Genomic DNA, 23,473 nt, shown 5'->3' with positions numbered 1-23,473 from the left:
CTAGGTGGGCACCCTCTTCACAGAGCTCTTCAGCAGGATACGCGTGAAGAGGGCTCCCAGCCTGTTTCCATGCATGAATTTCCCTGTGTCTGCAATGGAGGCCATTCTGGTAGTGGTGTTTGAAGCAAGCTGCTGCAAGACTTGGAATGGCTGCTCCGCCCAGGGTGGCAGGTCACAAAGCGAGCTTTGATGTGGTCTGCCTCAGCCAGAGCTGCCGTCCAGGCTGACTCTCCTGCAGACTATCAGCACCACCATCTGCACACACCCGAGCCTAACGTGTCATTCTCGCCTTGGGAGCAAATCATGGCTTACGGAAGTCTCTGGAAATGTTGCCAGACAGTGACGAATGATGTTAATATGACTATTAAAACTCAACAAAGGGTCTCCTTGTTAACAAAGAACAATTTCAGACAAGAAAGAAACTAAAAAAAAAAAAAACCACCGCCCAAACTCTACTCTAGGAGACATCAGCCATGTGGGGTGTCAGAGGGAATGTGCTGTCCTACAGAATTAACATGGAAACTAACAACAGAGGCAAACCCTTTCCTCTTCCAGGTAAGCACTGTGGCTCCTGGGGCACAGGTGCTCTGCATGTGGGGTCCTGGCAAATGCTAAGGTGGGGCTGGGAGTTACCATGTGTCCCCAGTGCCCTGTAGGGAGCCTCTGGCCCACACATTTGGCTCTTTCCTCCCTTTGCTCCCACAGATGGGGGTGATCCTGTGGCAGACGTGCTCTGGCTGGTGGGGACTGACTCGGTCCGGATCCTGCCTGTGCTCTATCCCAGCTGGGGGGCTGGGTATTTGCCCACCTTCTCCAAGCCTGGGCTCCCCTCTGAATGCATTAGCCTCAGGGGATTGCCAGGAAGATTCTATAAGAAAAACTAACACAACTTGGCAGTTACATAAAACACTTAGCACAGTGCCTGGCAAATGCTGGCATTGCTGTTGTTAGCAGTTATTAGAACTTCCAGAAAACCATTCCATATTTCTGGCCAGTGCAGTCCTGGGGAGTAGTTGGTGAACAGTCAGAGGGGACTGTTTCCATTCAGCTGGTCCCAACAAGATACTGACTTGTCATTCATTCAATGAATGTTTATTGAGAGCCATGCACATCATGGGATTTAGACTGGTGTTTTAGATGAGACTCTGTAATCGTACATTTAAATTGCAATTTAACATTTAAAAACCTTTAAATCCTTCTTTCTCACAGAGATTTTAATTAAATCACTGTCTTTCTGATTGCTTTGTACACAAATCTTGCTATCTTTGTAACATCCCTGGATAACCCCGGAAAGACAAATCTCTTGTACATGGGCATCACTTTGTCAACCAAACTGGAATGACTGATGGGCCCCAAGGTGTAACAGTGACAAAAGAGGGAGGTCTGGGCCTGTTTGAGTGGAAAGGCAGGGGCGGGGGACAGCATTTCTTTTTATTTATGAATGCCTCAATTTAAACCAACAGTTCAGTTTTACCAAACTGATTCTGGCTTCCCAAAATCTTCAGACTCTAGATGGGGAGAGTGCTGAAAAATATGCCCAAAGCTCTTTCAAAACTGCAGCTGTGAACTGAAGCGCCTGAGTTCCTGAGTGTGTGACAATGTGTCCCAACACCTGCAGAGAGAGAGAGATGGGGTCACACTGCTTTAAGCACAGGGTCTTGTTCCAGTGGGTGACCTGGCCCTCCTTCCCTCCTGTTTTCCTCAGCCCATTAAACTGTTGCTCCCACTCACAAGCTTTCCCTTATCTCTGTTCTTCACCTTTGTCTTAACATTTAGGTCACAGATGAATCTTCTGAAACTGATGACGGAATGGAGTCTTTTCTCAGGAAGATGAACAGACACACCTGGTGATCAGCTGGAAGCTCAAGGTGCTCCTCACTTTGCTTCTCCTCCTTTCTAACCCTGACCGCCTGCCTGGTCAGCCGTCCTGCATGGCTGGGCTGAGGCATGTGCACTGTAGGCTCTGCAGGGGCCGGGGGTGTATTAGTCAGGCTTCTGCATAGAAACAGAACCAGCAGGATGTGTCCATATAGAAGATCAATCATGAAGAATGGCTGATGCGATTACGGAGGCTGGCAAGCCCAAAATGTGTGGGCAGGAAACCCGGGAGGCTGATGCTGTGGTCAGAATCTGAAAGCAGTCTGTCCGCTGGCAGAACTCCCTTTTGCTTGGAGGACGTCAGTCTTTGTTCTCTTCAGGCCTTCACCTGATTGGATAAGGCCCACCCACATCAAGGAGGGCAATCTGCTTAACCCACAGTCCTCCCGCCAACATGTTCATGTCATACAGCAACACTCTCTCAGAAACACCCAGGGTAGTGGCTGACCACATCTGGGCACCGAGGTCCAGGGAAGCCAACACATAAAATTAACTGTCACAAGGGGCAGGGGGCTGGGGATCAGATCATGGGAAGCAATCCCTGGCATATCAAGCTTCCTTGATTATTTTTTTTCCCTGCCCTGGTCTCTTGCCCCCTATGTCCATTTCCTTTGCCTAAATAGTTTATTGTTTCCATGTGGTTCTCTCCCACAAGTGAGGATGCTTGCTAAGAGAAAGTGCAGAAGCCCCCACAGTGCACAGCCAAAGCCATGTTCATGCAAACAGGCCACATTCTGGCACAAGTCTGTGGGTTTTGTGTGTGGTTTGTTTTCTGCAAAGAGGGCTGGCCACCACTGGCTGCCACTGGCCGCCCCATGCAGCCCCCAGGCCCACCTGGCCATGCTGGTGTGGACCTCTCAGCCCCTGGCTGTTTTGCTGAAGCAGGAGGGCCCCCATTTCTGAGAGAAGAGCCTCTTTCCCGCGTCTAGTCGTGATGTGGCCACCTGCGCGCTGGTGTACAAGGCAGGCTTTGGAGCAGGGCCCCATCGGGGTGGCTTTTCCTGCTGGGGGCTCCTAAACAACACGTCCACTCAGCAGACCATGGGCCAGAAGCACTGTGGTTGGCCTGTGTGCGTGAATGTGTGGGGGCGCTCGAGTGTATGTGTGACTGTCACAGCCGGGGGAGACTGCGGAGCCTTGAGGGGGTGGCATCCAGCCCTGTGTGTGATCCTGCAAGCCTCACACATATGCTGGGGGCATGGGGGTGCGGGCGGGGCCATGGATGTGTGGAGAAGGGAGGGCCCACAGGCCCACGGCAGACATCACCCGGGGATAGGTGAGCAGAGCTACGGGAGGGCTGTGGACGGTCTCTGGGAATCGCTTTACTGCCTGTCATATCTGCGGCCCGTCCCCCTCCCCGCCCCGCTCTGCTGGACAGGTGTTGCCAGGTTCACTGGGACAGTGCCTTGCTTTTCACACCGCCATAGGCTCCATTACTCTCAGGTATGTCCAGGCATCATGTACAGGGCGAGGCCCATTCAAGGGGGCGCCCTGGGCATGCGGTGTGGGCAGTCCTGCCTCGTCCTGCTGCAGAGCAGGCTTCCATGGTTTACTCAGCACCACATTGAAACAAAACTCCATCAGGATAAAATGAAAGGAAGAACTCACTGAATTCACTATAATTAAATTATGTGCCCCGGTGGCAGCTGTCAATGGAAACCAAACCAAACAAACCCCACATTTCCAAAGAGCCAACACCACCTGGGTGCTAACTGGTTGGAAGACAACCTGAGTTTCTTTCTTGTTTTCAGTCCTTCTTTCTTATCTGGGTACTGTCCTCCCCATGCCTGTGCATGTCTGTGCTTCTTGGGAAAAGCACTGGGCCAGAACGTGGACAGGATTTAGAAGCTAGAGAAGAAAGCGCACTCCAGCTATCTCAGCAGACCTGTAGTGCTTACGGAAAGCTGTCCACTGCGCGCCTGCGCTTCCGCGGCCTCGGCCAAGAATCACCACCATGGAGCTGCCCCCAGTGGGACCCCACGGTCCCCCAGCTGTGTGGGGTGCCCCTGCCCCCTGAGGCTCCCCACGGTCCCCCAGCTGTGCGTGGTGCTTCCTGCCTCCTTCCTGAGTTTGGTCATGTGGAGCCCACAAAGTCCCTGTCCTCTTTCTGACCCCCTCCCCACCCAGAAAGGTGAAGGCGATATAGACGTGTCTCCACTCAGTGGGTGCAGGATAGCCTACACAGTGTAAAATTACAGATTCCAAAACAGTTCTTAAGGCTCAGGAGACACAGTGTAAACCCGACCTTTGTCTTCTCGCTGTGTGTGCAGATGCCAGCCTGCTCTGAGGTGACTGAGAGCTGCAGTCCTGTGCCCCCCGCAAACTTGTCAGAAAGGCACCACGCAAGCCACTCCAGGCTGCTGTGCTTTCCAAGCCCTGCAGAGACCGTCTCCATGGGAGTAGCTCTGTAGGGGTGAGGTTAGGGACTCTGGGCCCTGCGCTTTGGCTCCTGGGAGTGCATTCAAAATGGCCTTGGAAAAGACTGCGCACTGCAGCCAGGGGGTTGTTTTGTTTTGTTTAGTTTCTTCTTACAGACAGCTAGGAGGCCTAGGTCTCCCCTCAGAGAGGTCTGCTTGAATTGGAGGCCCAGCCTGCCTGTCCCGGCCTCCACCCTTTCCGGGCCTTGGAATACCCCCACCCCACCTCTCAGCCTGCTTTTGAGGGTGTTCCTCTTCAGGATGCTTTGAAGAGCCTGCCTGCTTACATGGGGAGAAGCCCAGGGAACCGACCCTGCACCTCCCTCCTCCTTCTCCTCTCCATCCCCTCCCCTCCCAGTCCCTCCCTGCCTCCCGCCTTCCTGGGGCCGCTCTCACCCCTCCTCCCTCCCTCCCCTTGCTCTTCCGGATTCTCTCCCTCTCCTTTCCCCTCCCTCCCTGCCCCACTCTCTCCCTCCATCTATGTTTTTCTTTTAGTCAGAAAATAAATCAAGCAGACAATCAGGCAATATGCATCCCCAGCTCACCGGTGAGCCTGCACATTAGCTCTCTGCCGGCTGCCACCTTTCTTAAATACACCCTCATTATGTGTCCAAAGCCAGTGGATAATACTGCAGGGTGCGCTGTCAAATTTCACCCAGGTATGCATTCCTTTGCAATAATTTACTTTCCTCATTCAAGTGCTTTCAAGATCAGTACATGTTGATACCTATGACTTAGCTGCTTCATTCTTGTTTCATTGTATGAATATGCAACAATGTATTTATCCAATTCCTCTTAAGTAGAGGTGGCTGTTTTCAGATTTTTGCTATTATGAACAATGCCTTTGTTAGGTCTCTATGTGATCATTTGCTGAGTTCTCTAAATTGTACCTAGTGTGGAGTTAGTCCAGTCACTCCCTGCATATTTTGCTAAATCTGTACACAAAGTAACAGTCCTCAGGATTACTCATCCTATCAACTCTTGAAATTATTAGACCTAATATTTCCTCTAATCTGATGGATCTTACTATTTCATTTATTATTTACTTTTCAGGATTTAGGTGTGGCTTTCACACACTCATGGGCCACTCAGATTGGCTTTTTGGTGAGTTAGCCCTTCCTTTGCCCACGTGTTCTGGTTGCACTGTTGTTTGTGCCCCCCCAGCCCCAAATCCATACGTTGAAATCTATCCCCCAATAGGCAGTAGGGCCTTTGGGAGGTAAGTAGGTCATGAGGATGGAGCCCTCAGGATGGGCTTTGTGCTTGATAACAGGGCCCCAGAAAGCCCCCTCGCCCCTCCTACCATGTGGCGCAGGGAGAAGGTGCTGTGGGCCAGGAGACAGCCTCATCAGCGCCACACTGTGGGCACCTTGATCTTAGACTCAGTTCTCCAGAACAGTGAGGATTGGATTTCTGTTGTTTATAATCTAGCTGGTCTGTGGTGCTCTGTTAGAGCCACCCCAAGAGAATAGGACAATAGTCTTTTTCTTACTCATTTGTATAAATTTTCATATGTTGTGAAAATACCAAGCTTCTGTGGTTATGAATCTGTCTCTACTTTCTTTTGTAGTTTCCATATGGATGATATGCATCACCTTCCAATAATGGTTTTGACTTTTGCTTTTCTTCCTAATCATTCTCTCCTTTCCCCGTCCTGTTGGGCCAGTTGGCCCTTCAGGACAAAGCAGACTGGAACTTCACACCTGATTTTAAAGGGACTATTTCTAATCTTACTTCTTAATGGTAGTAACTGTTGTAGATTCTCAGCAGAAAATGTTCACTGACTATGGAAGTTCCATCCTATTACTAGTTTCTTTCTTTTTTTTTTTTTTTGAGAGGGCATCTCTCATATTTATTGATCAAATGGCTGTTAACAACAATAAAATTCTGTATAGGGGGGTCAATGCTCAATGTACAATCATTAATCCATCTCAAGCCTAATTCTCATCAGTCTCCAATCTTCTGAAGCATAACGAACAAGTTCTTACATGGTGAACGAATTCTTACATGGTGAATAAATTCTTACATGGTGAACAGTACAAGGGCATTCATCACAGAAACTTTCGGTTTTGATCATGCATTATGAACTACAAACAATCAGGTCAAATATGAATATTTGTTTGATTTTTATACTTGATTTATATGTGGATCCCACATTTCTCCCTTTATTATTATTATTATTTTTACTTTTAATAAAATGCTGAAGTGGTAGGTAGATGCAAGATAAAGGTAGAAAACATAGTTTAGTGCTGTAAGAGGGCAAATGTAGATGATCAGGTGTGTGCCTATGGACTAAGTATTAATCCAAGCTAGACAAGAGCAGCAAAACATCTACGGATGCAGAAGATTTCTCTCAAAACAGGGAGGTGAGGTTCTGAGCCTCACCTCTGTTGATCCCAAATTTCTCACCTGATGGCCCACCTGCGACTGTGCCTGTCTTAGGTTGTTCCTCTCTTGAGGAATCTTACCCGTCTCTGGCTAACCAGCCATCTTCCGGGGCCATACAGGGAAATGTAAAGTTGGTAAGTGAGAGAGAAGCCATATTGTTTGAAAAGGTTAGCTTTTTACTTCTTTGCAGATTTATGCCCTGTGGCTTCTATGCCCAGCACTTGTCTCGAGGTATCTTTACCACCTGGAGGAATTATGATACTCGGTAAATTCGATATGAGGCACGAATTCTATTTAAGGGTTGTAATTAGGAAGGAAGAAGAAAAGCTATAGAGGTAGCATATGGAAAAAACATGGGAGGATTGATTATTTCTTTGACATATCTTCTTGTAGAGTACCTTAAGCATGTATAGGTTTTAAACTACCAACTAACTTGCGCTCACATATTAACATAATAGGAATACGGTGACATAAACAAAGCAAATCTATAATTACCATCCATCCCGTAAAGCCAAGAAAACCATTTAGGCACCCTAGGCATTTGTGAAAATTTGTCTATGATATGATGGATATTGTCCTACTGTACTTGAACAGTCTGAGAGAAATCAGACAAATTAAAGCAACCCATTTCTGGGATCGGTTCACATCCCATATGTTCTTTTAACCATAGATAGTCTATAGTCATAAGATTTTGGAGTGCTACAACTTGCTCCCCTCCCAACTCCTGGTTGAGTTCCAACAGTACATATCTGGTCAAATTCGTTGTCTCACTGTATGCACATGCCAGCCTAGACATCTCCCTCCTCATTCCAATGGCAAGTCCAGGAAACGATGGGGTGGATGCAGCCACAACCGCAGCATTGCCCAGATCCCTGTGGAGGCTTTTTGATGATCATCCCCCTGGCACAAGTCCTCCAGAGAGTGCTGATGCTGGAAGCTCCTCCTCATATCATATCTTAGTTCATTTTCTGAGTATCCAAGCTAGGCCTTGATCTTCTGTTAGTCCATTTTTGGGTTCTGTAATTCTGCTGCTGTTTTGTTCCTTCCGTTTTTCCTTTGTTCTTATACTCCTCAGATGAGTGAAATCATTTGGTATTTCTCTTTCTCCACTTGGCTTATTTCACTGAGCATAATACTCTCCAGCTCCATCCACGTTGCTGCAAATGGTTGGATTTTTCCACTTCTTATGGCTGAGTAGTATTCCACTCTGAATATGTACCACATCTTCTTTATCCATTCATCTACCGATGTACATTTAGGTTGCTTCCAATTCTTGGCTATTGTAAATAGTGCTGCGATAAACATAGGGGTGCATCTGTCTTTCTCAAACTTGATTGCTGCATTCTTAGGGTAAATTCCTAGGAGTGGAATTCCTGGGTCAAATGGTAGGTCTGTTTTGAGCATTTTGATGAACCTCCATACTGCTTTCCACAATGGTTGAACTAATTTACATTCCCACCAGCAGTGTAGGAAGGTTCCCCTTTCTCCACAGCCTTGCCAACATTTGTTGTTGTTTGTCTTTTGGATGGCACCTATCCTTACTGGTGTGAAGTGATACCTCATTGTAGTTTTAATTTGCATTTCTCTGATAATTAGCGATGTGGAGCATCTTTTCATGTGTCTGTTGGCCATCTGTATTTCTTTTTTAGAGAACTGTTCAGTTCCTCTGCCCATTTTTTAATTGGGTTATTTGTTTTTCGTTTGTTGAGGCGTGTGAGCTCTTTATATATTCTGGACGTCAAGCCTTTATCGGATGTGTCATTTTCAAATATATTCTCCCATACTGTAGGGTTCCTTTTTGTTCTATTGATGGTGTCTTTCACTGTACAGAAGCTTTTCAGCTTAATGTAGTCCCACTTACTCATTTTTGCTGTTATTTTCCTTGCCTGGGGAGATATGTTCAAGGAGAGGTCACTCATGTTTATGTCTAAGAGGTTTTTGCCTATGTTTTTTTCCAAGAGTTTAATGGTTTCATGACTTACATTCAGGTCTTTGATTCCATTTTGAGTTTACCTTTGTATATGGGGTTAGACAATGGTCCAGTTTCATTCTCCTACATGTAGCTGTCCAGTTTTGCCAGCACCTTCTGTTGGAGAGACTGTCATTTTGCCATTGTATGTCCATGGCTCCTTTATCAAATATTAATTGACCATATATGTTTGGGTTAATGTCTGGAGTCTCTAATCTGTTCCACTGGTCTGTGGCTCTGTTCTTCTGCCAGTACCAAATTGTCTTGATTACTATGGCTTTGTAGTAGAGCTTGAAGTTGGGGAGTGAGATCCCCCCTACTTTTTTCTTCTTTTTCAGGATTGCTTTGGCTATTCAGGGTCTTTGGTGTTTCCATATGAATTTTTGAATTATTTGTTCCAATTCATTGAAGAATGTTGCTGGTAATTTGAGAGGGATTGCATCAAATCTGTATATTGCTTTGGGCAGGATGGCCATTTTGACGATATTAATTCTTCCTGGCCATGAGCATGGGATGAGTTTCCATTTATTAGTGTCCCCTTTAATTTCTCTTAAGAGTGACTTGTAGTTTTCAGAGTATAAGTCTTTCACTTCTTTGGTTAGGTTTATTCCTAGGTATTTTATTCTTTTTGATGCAATGGTGAATGGAATTGTTTTCCTGATTTCTCTTTCTATTGATTCATTGTTAGTGTATAGGAAAGCTACAGATTTCTGTGTGTTAATTTTGTATCCTGCAACTTTGCTGTATTCCGATATCAGTTCTAGTAGTTTTAGAGTGGAGTCTTTAGGGTTTTTTATGTACAGTATCATATCATCTGCAAATAGTGACAGTTTAACTTCTTCTTTACCAATCTGGATTCCTTTTATTTCTTTGTTTTGTCTGATTGCCGTGGCTAGGACCTCCAGTAGTATGTTGAATAACAATGGGGAGAGTGGGCATCCCTGTCTTGTTCCCGATCTCAGAGGAAATGCTTTCAGCTTCTTGCTGTTCAGTATAATGCTGGCTGTGGGTTTATCATATATGGCCTTTATTATGTTGAGGTACTTGCCTTCTATTCCCATTTTGCTGAGAGTTTTTATCATGAATGGATGTTGAATTTTGTCAAATGCTTTCTCAGCATCTATGGAGATGATCATGTGGTTTTTGTCTTTCTTTTTGTTGATGTGGTGGATGATGTTGATGGATTTTCAATGTTGCACCATCCTTGCATCCCTGGGATGAATCTCACTTGGTCATCGTGTATGATCCTTTTGATATACTGTTGAATTCTGTTTGCTAATATTTTATTGAGTATTTTTGCATCTACATTCATCAGGGATATTGGTCTGTAATTCTCTTTTTTGGTGGGGTCTTTACCTGGTTTTGGTATTAGGGTGATGTTGGCTTCATAGAATGAGTTTGGGAGTATTCCCTCTTCTTCTATTTTTTGGAACACTTTAAGGAGAATGGGTATTATATCTTCTCTGTGTGTCTGATAAAATTCCGAGGTAAATCCGTCCGGCCCTGGGGTTTTGTTCTTGGGTAGTTTTTTGATTACCATTTCAATTTCTTTGCTCGTAATTGGTTTGTTTAACTTTTCTGTTTCTTCCTTAGTCAGTCTTGGGAGGTTGTATTTTTCTAGGAAGTTGTCCATTTCTTCTAGGTTTTCCAGCTTGTTGGCATATAGGTTTTCATAGTAGTCTTTAATAATTCTTTGTATTTCTTTGGAGTCTGTCGTGATTTTTTCATTCTCATTTCTGATTATGTTGATTTGTGTTGACTCTCTTTTTCTTTTAATAAGTTGGGCTAGAGGCTTATCTATTTTGTTTATTTTCTCAAAGAACAAGCTCTTGGTTTCGTTGATTTTTGCTATTGTTTTATTCTTCTCAATTTTGTTTATTTCTTCTCTGATCTTTATTATGTCCCTCCTTCTGCTGACTTTAGGCCTCATTTGTTCTTCTTTTTCCAGTTTCGATAATTGTGATGTTAGACGATTCATTTGGGATTGTTCTTCCTTCTTCAAGTGTGCCTGGATTGCTATATACTTTCCTCTATATACTGCTTTCGCTGCATCCCACAGAAGTTGGGGCTTAGTGTTGTTGTTGTCATTTGTTTCTATATATTCCTTGATCTCTATTTTGATTTGTTCATTGATCCATTGATTATTTAGTAGCATGTTATTCAGCCTCCTTGTGTTTGTGAGCCTTTTTGTTTTCTTTGTGGAATTTATTTCTACTTTTATATCTTTTTGGTCTGAAAAATTGGTTGGTAGAATTTCAATATTTTGGAATTTACTGAGGCTCTTTTTGTGAGCTAGTATGTGGTCTATTCTGGAGTATGTTCCATGTGTACTTGAGAAGAATGTATATCCTGTTGCTTTTGGATGTGGAGTTCTATAGATGTGTATTAGGTCCATCTGTTCTAGTGTGTTGTTCAGTGCCTGTGTGTCCTTACTTATTTTCTGCCCGGTGGATCTATCCTTTGGGGTGAGTGGTGTGTTGAAGTCTCCTACAATGAATGCATTGCAGTCTATTTCCCTCTTTAGTTCTGTTAGTATTTGTTTCACATATGCTGGTGCACCTGTATTGGGTGCATATATATTTAGAATGGTTATATCCTCTTGTTGGACTGAGCCCTTTATCATTATGTAGTATCCTTCTTTATCTCTTGTTACTTTCTTTGTTTTGAAGTCTATTTTGTCTGATATTAGTACTGCAACCCCTGCTTTCTTCTCACTGTTGTTTGCCTGAAATATCTTTTTCCATCCCTTGACTTTTAGTCTGTGCTTGTCTTTGGGTTTAAGGTGAGTTTCTTGTAAGCAGCATATAGATGGGTCTTGCTTTTTTATCCATTCTATTACTGTGTCTTTTGATTGGTGCATTAAGTCCATTTACATTTAGGGTGACTATTGAGAGATATGTACTTATTTCCATTGCAGGCTTTAGATTCATGGTTACCAAAGGTTCACGGTTAGCTTCTTTAGTGTCTTACTGCCTAACTTAGCTCACTTATTGAGCTGTTATATACACTGTCTGGAGAGTCTTTTCTTCTCTCCCTTCTTATTCCTCCTCCTCCATTCTTCATATGTTGTGTGTTTTGTTCTGTGCTCTTTTTAGGAGTGCTCCCATCTAGAGCAGTCCCTGTAGGATGCCCTGTAGAGGTGGTTTGTGGGAAGCAAAATCCCTCAGCTTTTGCTTGTCTGGGAATTGTTTAATCCCACCATCATATTTAAATGATAGTCATGCTGGATACAGTATCCTTGGTTCAAGGCCCTTCTGTTTCATTGCATTAAGTATATCATGCCATTCTCTTCTGGCCTGTAGGGTTTCTGTTGAGAAGTCTGATCTTAGCCTGATTGGTTTTCCTTTATAGGTGACCTTTTTCTCTCTAGCTGCCTTTAAAACTCTTTCCTTGTCCTTGATCCTTGCCATTTTAATTACTATGTGTCTTGGTGTTGTCCTCCTTGGATCCTTTCTGTTGGGTGCTCTGTGTAATTCCATGGTGTGTTCGATTATTTCCTCCCCCAGTTTGGGGAAGTTTTCAGCAATTATTTCTTCCAAGAGACTTTCTATCCCTTTTCCTCTTTCTTCTTCTTCTGGTACCCCTATAATACGAATATTATTCCTTTTGGCTTGGTCACATAGTTCTCTTAGTGTTGTTTCATTCCTGGAGATCCTTTTATCTCTCTCTATGTCAGCTTCTATACGTTCCTGTTCTCTGGCTTCTATTCCTTCAATGGCCTCTTGCATCTTATCCATTCTGCTTATAAATCCTTCCAGGGATTGTTTCACTTCTGTGATCTCCTTCCTGACATCTGTGATCTCCCTCCGGACTTCATCCCATTGCTCTTGCATTTTTCTCTGCATCTCATCCCATTGCTCTTGCTTTTTTCTCTGCATCTCTGTCAGCATGTTCATGATTTTTATTTTGAATTCTTTTTCAGGAGGACTGTTTAGGTCTGTCTCCTTCTCAGGTGTTGTCTCTGTGATCTTTGTCTGCCTATAGTTTTGCCTTTTCATGGTGATAGAGATAGTTTGCAGAGCTGGTACGAGTGACCGCTGGAATAGCTTCCCTTCTTGTTGGTTTGTGGCCTTCCTCTCCTGGGAGAATAGCGACCTCTAGTGGCTTATGCTTGTCAGCTGTGCACAGACAAGGCTTCTGCTCCCTGCCCGTTTGCTATGAAGTTTATCTCCACTGTTTCTGTGGGCGTGGCCTGGCTGGGGCTGTTCCTCCAAAATGGTGGAGCCCCCCTTCAGAAGGCGCTGGGTTCTTGCAGGTGTGGATGTGGTCTGGTTGTTGTCCTGTGTCCTCTGGTCTCTATTTTAAGAAGAGTTTTCTTTGTTATATTTTCATAGATCTATGTGTTTTGGGGAGATTTCCACTGCTCTACTCATGCCGCCATCCTGGCTCCACCCCCTATTACTAGTTTCTTAATGTGTTTCATAATAAGTAAGTGCAGAATCTCATCAAATGCTTTTTTTCTGCATCTTTTGGGGAATCACATGCTTTTCCTTATTTAATCTATAACATGATTAATTACAACATATTTCCTGATGTTTATCTTTGCAATTTTTGGGTAAAGTGTATTTGTGTCTGACATACATTGAGGCATTCAAACAGACTGTAAATTATTTTTAGGAGTTTTGCATTTGCCTTTGGGAGACTGGCCTGTTTGCCTTGCTTGGGTTTCTCTCTGTTGTCCATCTGTGGATCAGTCTTCTAGATAAAAAGTTGCGGGGGGTTTTGTTCTTGTTTTTTGTGATGTTGGGTTGTTTATTTTGTGCATCTGTGGCAATAAATGAGATCTCAGTGATGATATGGATTTGACTGACCTCTGCAACTGTGCATGGCAGGAGGCCTGGAAATGGGTATCCAGATCCTGGTAAGGGGTGATCAGGGCAGCTGCAGCTGCTGTGCTTACTATCAGACAGATAGACTCCAAAACAAAGACTGTATCCGAAGACAAGGAGGGACATTACATAATGATAAATGGGTCAACCCAACAAGAGTTTCAGATGTTAACATTTGTAAACATTTAGGCACCCAACACAGGAGCACCTAAATATATAAACATATATTAACAGAAATAAAGGGAGAAATAGACAGCTACACAATAATAGCAGGAGACTTTAATAACTTGCTTACATCAATGGATAGATCATCCAGCAGAAAACAAATAAGGAAACATTGATTAACACATTAGATCAGATGAACATAACAGATCTATACAGAACATTCGGTCCCCAAACAGCAGAATACATATTCTTTTCAATTCCATTCCAGGATAGGTCACACATTAGGCCACAAAATGAATCTTAATAAATTTAAGAAGACTGAAACCATATCAAGCATCTTTTCCAGCCACAATGGTATGAAACTAGGAACCAATTTCAGGAAGGAAATTGGAAAAAATACAAGCACATAGTGATTAAAATACATGCTATTAAACAACCAATGGGTCAAGGAAGAAAGCAAAGAGGAAATTTTTAAAAACTTGAGACAAATAAAAATGGAAACACCATTCCAAGAATCTCTGGGACACAGTAAAGGCAGTTCTAAGAGGGAAATTCATAGCAATACAAGCCTATCTCAGGAAATTATAAAAACCTAAAATGTACAATCTAACTTTACATTTAAAGGAGATAGATAAAAGAACAAAGTCCAAAGTTAGTAAGAAGGAAGAAAATAATAAATATCAGAGCAGAAATAACTGAAATAAAAACTAAGACAATAATAGGAGAGATCAATAAAACTAAAAGCTCGTTCTTTGAAAGAAAAAAATCAACAAACCTTTAACTAGACTCATCAAATAAAAAAGAGAGAGCCCAAATAAGTAGAATCAGAAATGAAAGAGGAGAAATTACAACTGATACCACGTAAGTACAAAGGTCTTGAGTGAGTACAATGAACAATTACACACCAACAAATTAGATAACCTAGATAATGGATAAATTCCTAGAAATATACAATCCTCCAAGACTGAATCATAAATAGAAAATGTGAATAGATTGATTACTGGTAATGCAATTGAATCAATAATCAAAAAACTCCCAATGAACAAAACAGAGTGCTTCATGGGGGAATTTAACCAACCCATTGAAGAAGAGTTAATACATAGCTGTCTCAAATTATTCCAAAATATTGAAGAAGAAAGAACATGTTCAAATTAATTTTACAAGGCCAGCTTTACTCTGATAACAAAACCAGACTAAAAAAAGAAAAAGAAAAAATAAGTTAGAGGCCATTATCCCTGGTGAACACTGATGTAAAAATATTCAACAAAATATTAACAAACCAAATTCTACAATACATTAAAAGGATCAAACACCATGACCAAGTAGGATTCATTCCTGGAATGCATGTATAGTTCAACATCTATAAATCAATCATTATATACCACATTAAAAAAACAAAGGCTAAAAATCATCTAATCACCTGAGTAGATACAAAGAAAGCACCTGACAAAATGCAATATCCATTTATGATAAACTTTCAAAAAATTGGTATAAAGGGATTGAACTTCAACATAATGAAAGACATATATGACAAGCCCACAGCTAACATCATACTCAACAGTGAAAAGCTAAAAGCTTTCCCTCTAAGATCAAGAACAAGACACAGATAACCATTCTCACCACTTTTATTCAACATAGTATTGGAAGTTTTAACCACAGAAATTTGGCAAGAAAAATAAATAAGAGGCATCCAAGTTAGAAAAGAAGTAAGATTGTCACTATTTGCAGATGACATGATCTAAATATAGTAAACCCTGAAGACTCCACCAAAAAACTGCAAGAACTAATAAATGAATTCAGTAAAGTTGTGAGATACAAAATTAATGGACAGAAATCTATTGCATTTCTATACACTAACAATGAACTATCAGAAAGAGGAATTAAAGAAACAATTCCATTTACAATACCTAGGAATAATTTTAACAAAGGAGATGAAAGACCTGTATTCTGAAAACTATAACACATTAATGCAAAAATGAAAGATGACACATAAATGGAAAGATATACTGTTGCTCATGGACTGGAAGAATTAATATTGTTAAAATGTCCATATTACCCAAAGCAATGTACAGATTCCATGCCATCATTATTAAAATACCAATGGCATTTTTCACAGAAATAGAAAACCGATGCTAAAATGTGTGTAGAACTACAGAAGACTCCAAATAGCCAAAGCTATCTTGAGAAAAAACAAAGCTGGAGGTATCATGTTCCCTGATATCAAACTATGCTACAGTAATCAAAGCAGTATGACATAAAAATGGACACATAGATCAACAGAATAAAGAGCCCAGAAATAAACCCATGCTTATACGATCAATCTATCGCAAAGGAGGCAAGAACATACAGTGGGGAAAAGACAGTCTTCAAGAAAAGGTACTGGGAAAACTGGATAGCTACATGCAACAGAATGAAATTGGACCATTTTCTCACACCATATACAAAAATAAACTCAAATGGGCTAAGAACATAAATGTAAGACTTGAAAACATAAAACTCCCAGTAGAAAACCTAGTCAATAAAATGTTGAGTGAAAAAGACAGATAAAAAACAAAGTTATAGATATAAAATTTTTAAGTTAAAGATATAAAATTTAGTAAATTTAGTAAATCTCACTTACAAAATCATCTAAGATAAGTGTTTTTTTTGTTCAGTGCTTTTTGAGGGCTGATTTAATTTCTTTTATTGTTATAGACCTATTCAGGCTTTTAATTTATTCTTGAGGCAATTTTGATCACACGTATTTTTCTAGAAAACTGGCCGTTTTGTCTTGGTATTCTCACTCACGGTGAGGGGATGCAATGCCGACCTAGTGGCTGACCTGGTGGTACAGCAGCACTGAGTCTCGTGTCTTTCCCGTGTTTTGTTTGCTCTTTTCTTCTAAATTAAAACTTCCAGAGTTTCTATTCATTTCTTTTCAAAAATGATCTGCTTTTGTTAATGCTCCCTTTCTGTTTTTCTAATTCCTTATATCTCATTTCCTTCTTATTCCTCACTTGCTTTCAGTTTACCCTCTCTTTTTTATATTAACTTTGTGAGTTGAACAGTTTATTCATTAGTTTTCGGTCTCTTTTTCTTTTCTAATAAATTTATTTAATTATGTGGTTCTTCCTCTGTACACTGTTTTTATACATTTTGATTTGTGGTGTTCTTGATCAGTTCTGTATGCTTTACAATTTTTATAATGGCTATTCCTTGGGCATGAGTATCTTGGGTTGTTCTGCAGGCAAACACTATTACTAACTGTAGTTTTACATTTTTGTCAGAGGAATCATCTATGGCACAGGCTAGTAGTTCTTTTCTGTAAAGGGCCTGATTATAAATGTCTGGCTTTGGAAGTCACACAGTCTCTGTTGCAACTACTCAATTACCATTTAGGGCAAAAATAGCCAGGCACACTACATAAATGAATGAGCACCACTGTGTTCCAGTAACTTTATTTATGGACACTAAATGTGTACTTCACATAATTTTCACATGTCACAAAACGTACTTCTTCTTTGATTATTTTTCAGCCATTTAAAAGCATAAAAAGAATTCTTAGCCTCTGGTAAAAAACAAAACCGGAGTGGGCTGGATTTGGCCCATAGGCTGTAGTTGCTGATCCTTTACTTATTTATTAGCTATGTTTATTTGTGTTTACTTGAATACTTATGTATATGTTGATTATTGTTTCTCTTTCTTCTCCCTCTTGTAATATAAGCTCTGTTGGATAAGGATTTTCATCTCTTTTATGGCCTGATATATTTGTCAAGCACTTAGAAAAAATGTGTGCCATGTAGTATAAAATACTCAAAGGTGTCTGTTAAATAAATGAATTTGTGAATGAGCGAAAAAGCTAAAGACAGCATTGCCACCCTCTCTGTCCCAAGACCACACTCTGAATCTATCACCTTGGTGAGTCAAAAGCAGAAAGCGCTTTTGACTCACGGCCCTCAGGATGCATCCCGACACATGTGAAACTGGTCAGAACAGGTGAAAAAGGCTTCTTCTAGAAGATTCTTGAGCCTAAAGCTAGGAATTATGCCAAGGATAGAATGTTTCTTTTTGATTTCTACCCAGCAGAAATGCATGGCAACATTAAATCCCCCCTGTGTCCCGGGTGGAGATAACCCAGGAACAGAAAGAAAGAAAATCAGACACCCATGTCTACACAAAACAAAAATGTTTAAATATTTATAATCACGCCTATTCAAATAATTACTCAATGCAACTTACAAAAAGATAAACACTACTAAGATTTTTTTTTATTTTTAATGGAAGGAAGGGAAATGAGGGAGGAAAAAGAAGAGCAGGTGTCAGGGGCCAGATCAGTTCCAAAAATGCCCCCACAGAGTTCTGCCACATCTGAGGGCACTGGTGTTAGCAGCTTGGTTCCGCTTTCAGCGACCAAAACTAGAAGCTAAGTGACATCAATGCCATGACGGCACGTCCTCGAGGGAAAGAACAGACCGGGGCCCCAGGGGTAGGCAGGAACCAGCCCTGCTGACTGGCTGGGGAGGCCCAGAGGCACAGCTCCCAGGGGCCCTCTCAGGGAGGCTGAATTCATGGCTGTCCACGCTGTCCGTGGCCTCTTCTGCAGCCCGCAGCGTCCACAACTGCAAGGCCAGCTGTCCAGGCTGCAGGAGGCACTCATGGTCTTTCCCTCCTCTGACCTGGACTGAATTCTCCTCTTTATAAATACTCCTTTGAGGAATATTTCCAATAAATGTCTGACTGATGCTTTGATGACACTCTCCTCAAGGACCATCAAAAGGAGCAGCTTCTGAAACCAGCTGGAGCAGGCTGCCCCTGAGTGTCATCTGCCCTTTCGCTGTCCTCCGTGGATGGCTCTTTCCTGTGGGGTGCGAGCGCTGAACCCCAGTTCCTGCCTCACCCTGGTGGGGGACCTGCAGGCTTTGGTTCCCTCATGGGAAAAGGAGAGACACCAGAACTTCCCTCCTATGCTTCATGTAAACATTAGTGAGTTCCCATGGGGTAGTGGCCGGAGCACAGCAACTACAGCCTTTTATTTATTTGATTAGAAAAAAGTCAGATTTTTCTTTTTTTCATGGGGTAGTGCAAACATATCTTGACACAAACTTTTTTTCAATCTTGTATACTCTTTACTTTCTTGGGATAGAAGCCCTTCAGGTGTGGGATTATGAGCAATAATCTCATGTGATCTGTCAGAAAAGGAGTTAGCTAGCAGAGAAGATAAATGACCTTGGAGACAGAGGACCTGGGTTTGACTCCAGATTCTGCCATCAACCCGCTCTGAGCCCCAAACTATCTGATGCTCAGGGGTGAACAAAAATGTAATCTCCAGGCATGGTGGTGGGAGGCAGAAGAAGAGCATGTGTGAGCTCACACACAGCACACAGCCAGACTCCCCTTAAGCACTGGCAGATGGCAACTGTTCCTATCGTAGCAGTGAACGAGACAGGCGGGTAGTGAGACCCTCATGTGTAGCTTTCCCCCTATCATCCCATAGCATCTCTTTCCTTCTTAAAGGGAAGGTATGTCACAATTTTGGGTAATTTGGTCTTGCACAGAGAACACTACCATGGTACATGGTAATTTATTGGCAGGATCTTGGCACATTACCAAATGTTCTTTCCTTTGTTATGGCACTGCTAAAGGCCATAATTATATCAAAAGCATTTAAACATTTTCTTCTGCTTGTGTTTCATAGTGACCCACCTGAATCACAGCCACAAGTGGGTTCTCAACACGCAGGCAGGAAACGGCCCCTGCAAACAGTCTCCTCGTGCCCCTGGAGCAGCGAACTCAGAGCCATTTCAGCACCAAGGCATTGTCTGAAAGTTGCTTCCCAAGACTGTGTGTGCTACAATACGCTATTTTGCATGCTTTGTGCAAGTGACTATACTTAAACTTTTTTATTATTGAAATGAGATGAAAGATGCTCAGTGATAGGGAAACAACAGTTTTTGTCCCAGCTAATTTCATCCAAAGGTAGAGTTGAGATACATGTATTGGGTAACTCAGTTAACCTTGGGCAGCTCCCTAAGAAGCTATTTCTTTAGAGTATCTATATTGTGAATTTATTTTTTATTTTTCAAGTACACTATACAAGTGGGTTTTTGAGAGCAAATAAGAGCATGATTAAATTCAATAACATGAACACTGATATTTGTTTTGGCAATGAAACTCACCTTTCAAAAATGATGTCAGTTGTTTCCCACTCATTGTCTTGAGAAGCGTCCATCTGATCTTTATTGAATGCCTTCTATGTGCAGGCACTTATATAGGAAACAGTTTTAGGAGGTAAGCCTTCTGTATTCCCTTTTTATAAATGAAGAAACTGAACACAGGAAAGGACATTAATCCCTGAGGCCTCACAGTCACTCTGGGCCATGCTGGACTGCATCCCTGCCACCCTGCCTTTCAAGGACCTCATGGACGTCTAAACCTCTGATATGCAGTAAGGCAGGTACCAGCCACACAAGGCTATTTAAACTTAACTGTACATGTATCAAAATTAAATTAATTAAATTGTATCAAATTTAAACTAAAAATTTAACCCCTCAACTGCACTAGCCCCAATTCAAGTGCTCAAAAGCCTTATTGGCTAGTGGCTCTCCTACTGAACAGCACCGAACACAGAATCTTTCCGTTACTATAGAAAGCTTTCTTGTACAGGCTGCTTCAGAGGGCTCAGCCTCTCAGCTCTCAGCTGCTGCCGGAGAATCATCAGATGCCTCCAGAGGTAAACAGCATGAAAAGCGGGCCTCACTAGTTCAGGCATACCTTCCCTCCAGGTTCTGACTTCAATTCCTGGCCCTTTCGTTAGCTTTCTGGTTCCTTCATACAGACTTTTGCCCAGGTTTTCTAGCACTCAGCAGGAAGATTGGCCTGAAACCAGTCAGATCACCTTCCCCAGCACTCCCTTTCCTTGCAGATCTGTCTGCAAGCCCTCCTTTGCTCTTACCCACAGGCTCCTGTATTGCCTGGTGGGGTGCACATCCAACCATGCCTGAAAGTTAAAATAAAGGTTGTTTTTAAGCCCCATTTGGTGACAGTCCCAAGAGACATCAGCATTCTTCAAACCTTGCTCTATGCCAGCACCACCAGCCTCATGGCCTCCGCACACACAGAATGCTCGTGGACAGCAGCCTGGCCATCTTCGCTGGCATGCTTGCACAACTCCTGTCAGCTCTTCTAGGCTTCCCCACCTGGTGTCTCATTGACACTTCCAACCAGGGGACCAGGCACAGTCCCCCTTTGGCTTCACTGAATCTCCAGGTCCCACTCATCAGTTTATTTACAATCCTGAAGCCACTAGAGGAATCTCGTGCACAACTGCTGACAAGACTCATCGTGAGGATTCTACTCTGTGCTTCTTGATGCTGCCTGGGATCCACATTCCAAGAAGCCAGAGCAATAGCATATCCGCACATGTGGGGAGAGCGGCCCGCCCCCACTTGTTGCTGGGGCTTGCCACCCGGCTCTTCAGTACCAGTGCATGTTCCCAGTCCCCGATCACAGTGGGTCCTGCAGCTCTGGTCCTCTTCTAAGGCCTCCACTGGCCCAAAAGAGAAGTGGGAGGCAGACACACTCACTACTCCCATCACCCGATCACCTTTTTGCTCCTCAGTGGTGACCCTCAAATTCAAAACTCTTAAAACCTCCATAGACACAAACCAACCTCCCCCCATATGGGTGGGTTTAAAAAGACACCAGCATCTTGTGTGGAGGAGGGAAAGGGGCTTTCTGTGTGATCACTAGTGAGCTGTGCTCAGCCTGTCCAAGCACACTTTCTCCCTCAGAAGGTCTTGAAATGCTTTACCCAGACATGCAGACTAGCTCCATCTTCCAGCCTGCCTCAAAGATTCTATGTTGCCTCTATTCTGACACCAACTATATGCAGTTTAATTCCAGCACTGACTACCTGGGGTTAGCACAGACCTCACAAGTAAAGGGCAACATCCTCCAAAAGACTGCCCTTGCCTCACACCAGGCTCAGGTTCAGGGGGTCCCAGGATACCCAAACTTCTGGCTAACTGCCTATAAACTCAGGAGTTCCCCTACCCTATCAGATTTGATAATTTTCCAGAACAGTGCACAAAACTCAGAAAAGTCCTATACTTATGATTATGGTTTTATTATAATGCCTACAACTCAAGACCAGCCAAATGCAGGCATAGTGGAGTGAGGCCTGGGAGGGCCCCAAACACAGAGCTGCCACGCCCTCCCCTCGTGGAATCAGGGTGCACCATTCTCCTGGCACGCCATGTACCAGCCAAGCAGCTCCCCTGAGGATCAGTGTCCAGAGTTTTTACTGGGGTCTCATGCAGGGATACCTGATCAAACCCTTGGCCACTGTGATTGAATTCAATCTCCAGCTGCCACCCCCTCCCTGGAGGTTCCTCTGGCTCCAAGTCCCAACCTTCAGTTCAACTGGTTGCTCTTTCTGGAGACCACCCACTCATCACCCATGATTCACTACATTAGTCTAAACTCAGCAGTGATCCAAGGGTCTCATGAATAACAAAGACTGTTCTCCCATTCAGGATGCTCCAAAGGTTTCAGAAGTTCCATGCCAGGGCTCTGGGACAAACACCAGACAAATTCTTTATTATAACACCCTTATCGCTTATTCACAGTTATATGATGAGATTCTTATTCACCAAGAGACAGAGGTGAAGATCTTCTTTTACTCCCCAAGAAAAGATCTAAATACCTTCTCCTCCTTTGTATGAATTCCACAAAATCTGTCCAAGATAAAAATTTGAATGTTAAGTAGCAACAGACTGTATTTTTTACTTGAAAAAGATAATATTGCTATTGCTGCCTCTTCTACCATGACAAATAATACCAATTATTGCTCTTGCTTTTGGGGTGTATATGATATACTACCTACATGCAATAGACTAGGTAAAGGCAAAAGGTATAAGAGAATCAGACTTGAGAAAATTGTTTTAAAGTTTACCTCTTGGACCTGATTTCCACCAAAAGCAAACATTGTACATATTAGGCAGGTACATAAGCATGAATCATGTGCATAGACGTGGAAACGGTTGGAAAACCAAGTTTGCAAAAGTGTCAGGCCTGAGTGAAAATGCAAACCTCAGAATAAAAATCAATTTGCCATATAAGATGCAAGTGCTTGGCCTAAAGTATGCAGCAAAGCCTGAAATATATATATATATGTATATATACATGTATATGTGTGTGCTTATATATTGTGAGGAAGAGGAAAGGTGTACATTGCCTAGAACCCTGGAACCCTGATTCTAATCAGAGAAGTCCTGGAAAAGTCATGGCCAGTTCCAGCCCAGAGTAGCTTGGAGGAGCTGGCAGAGGAACCCTCCAGTAGGAATTGATACTGACAAGGTGAAAATAAAGTTCTGAAGGGGCCATTTTGGATAGGCTCCAAAGACTAAACATGTTTGACAGGACAGTGACACATCCAAACATTTGATTTCTGCAACGTTTCCATGTGTTTTCAGCATGCACCTTAGTGCCTGACCGAGAGGAAACATACGAGCCAGGAAGAAAGTGCCATACCTTCCCACGAGCCAGACGGTGCCTAGGCTGCAGCCTCCATGCCCCATACACAGAGAGATTCTGCATCTACACTGCACAAGGGGCTGCTGTGGAACAAAAATAGGAGTTGAGCTTATTCCTGCTTAACACCAAGAAGTGCCATGAGATTCTCACTTCCTGAGCACACAGGAAGCACAAACGTTTTCTGAATTAGATCCTGAGAGAGGGACGTTTCCTACATTGCCGCCAATAAGGATGTCTATGTAAGTTTAGTGAAAGGGAGTGTTTTTGTATTTGTACTTCTTGCATTCTTGTTTTTATAAAAGCTAAAAAGTATT

At 42.7% G+C, this 23,473-nt stretch overlaps 1 long non-coding RNA gene across 2 annotated transcripts; it reads left to right on the top strand.

Annotated features, from left to right (window-relative positions):
- The first annotated feature begins 457 nt into the window (after positions 1 to 457).
- On the top strand, positions 458 to 23,473 carry LOC140847743 (uncharacterized). Of its 2 annotated transcripts, none has more exons than XR_012127859.1 (3): positions 458 to 555; positions 1,777 to 1,868; positions 23,099 to 23,473. It is a non-coding gene; the product is annotated as an uncharacterized lncRNA (long non-coding RNA). The 2 variants fall into 2 exon arrangements; XR_012127860.1 differs by lacking the exon at positions 23,099 to 23,473 and adding an exon at positions 19,321 to 20,172.

This window comes from Manis javanica, chromosome 2 (genome assembly GCF_040802235.1).
Source record: "Manis javanica isolate MJ-LG chromosome 2, MJ_LKY, whole genome shotgun sequence".
Lineage (NCBI taxonomy): Eukaryota > Metazoa > Chordata > Mammalia > Pholidota > Manidae > Manis > Manis javanica.
This window is presented reverse-complemented; position numbering and strand designations above follow the sequence as displayed.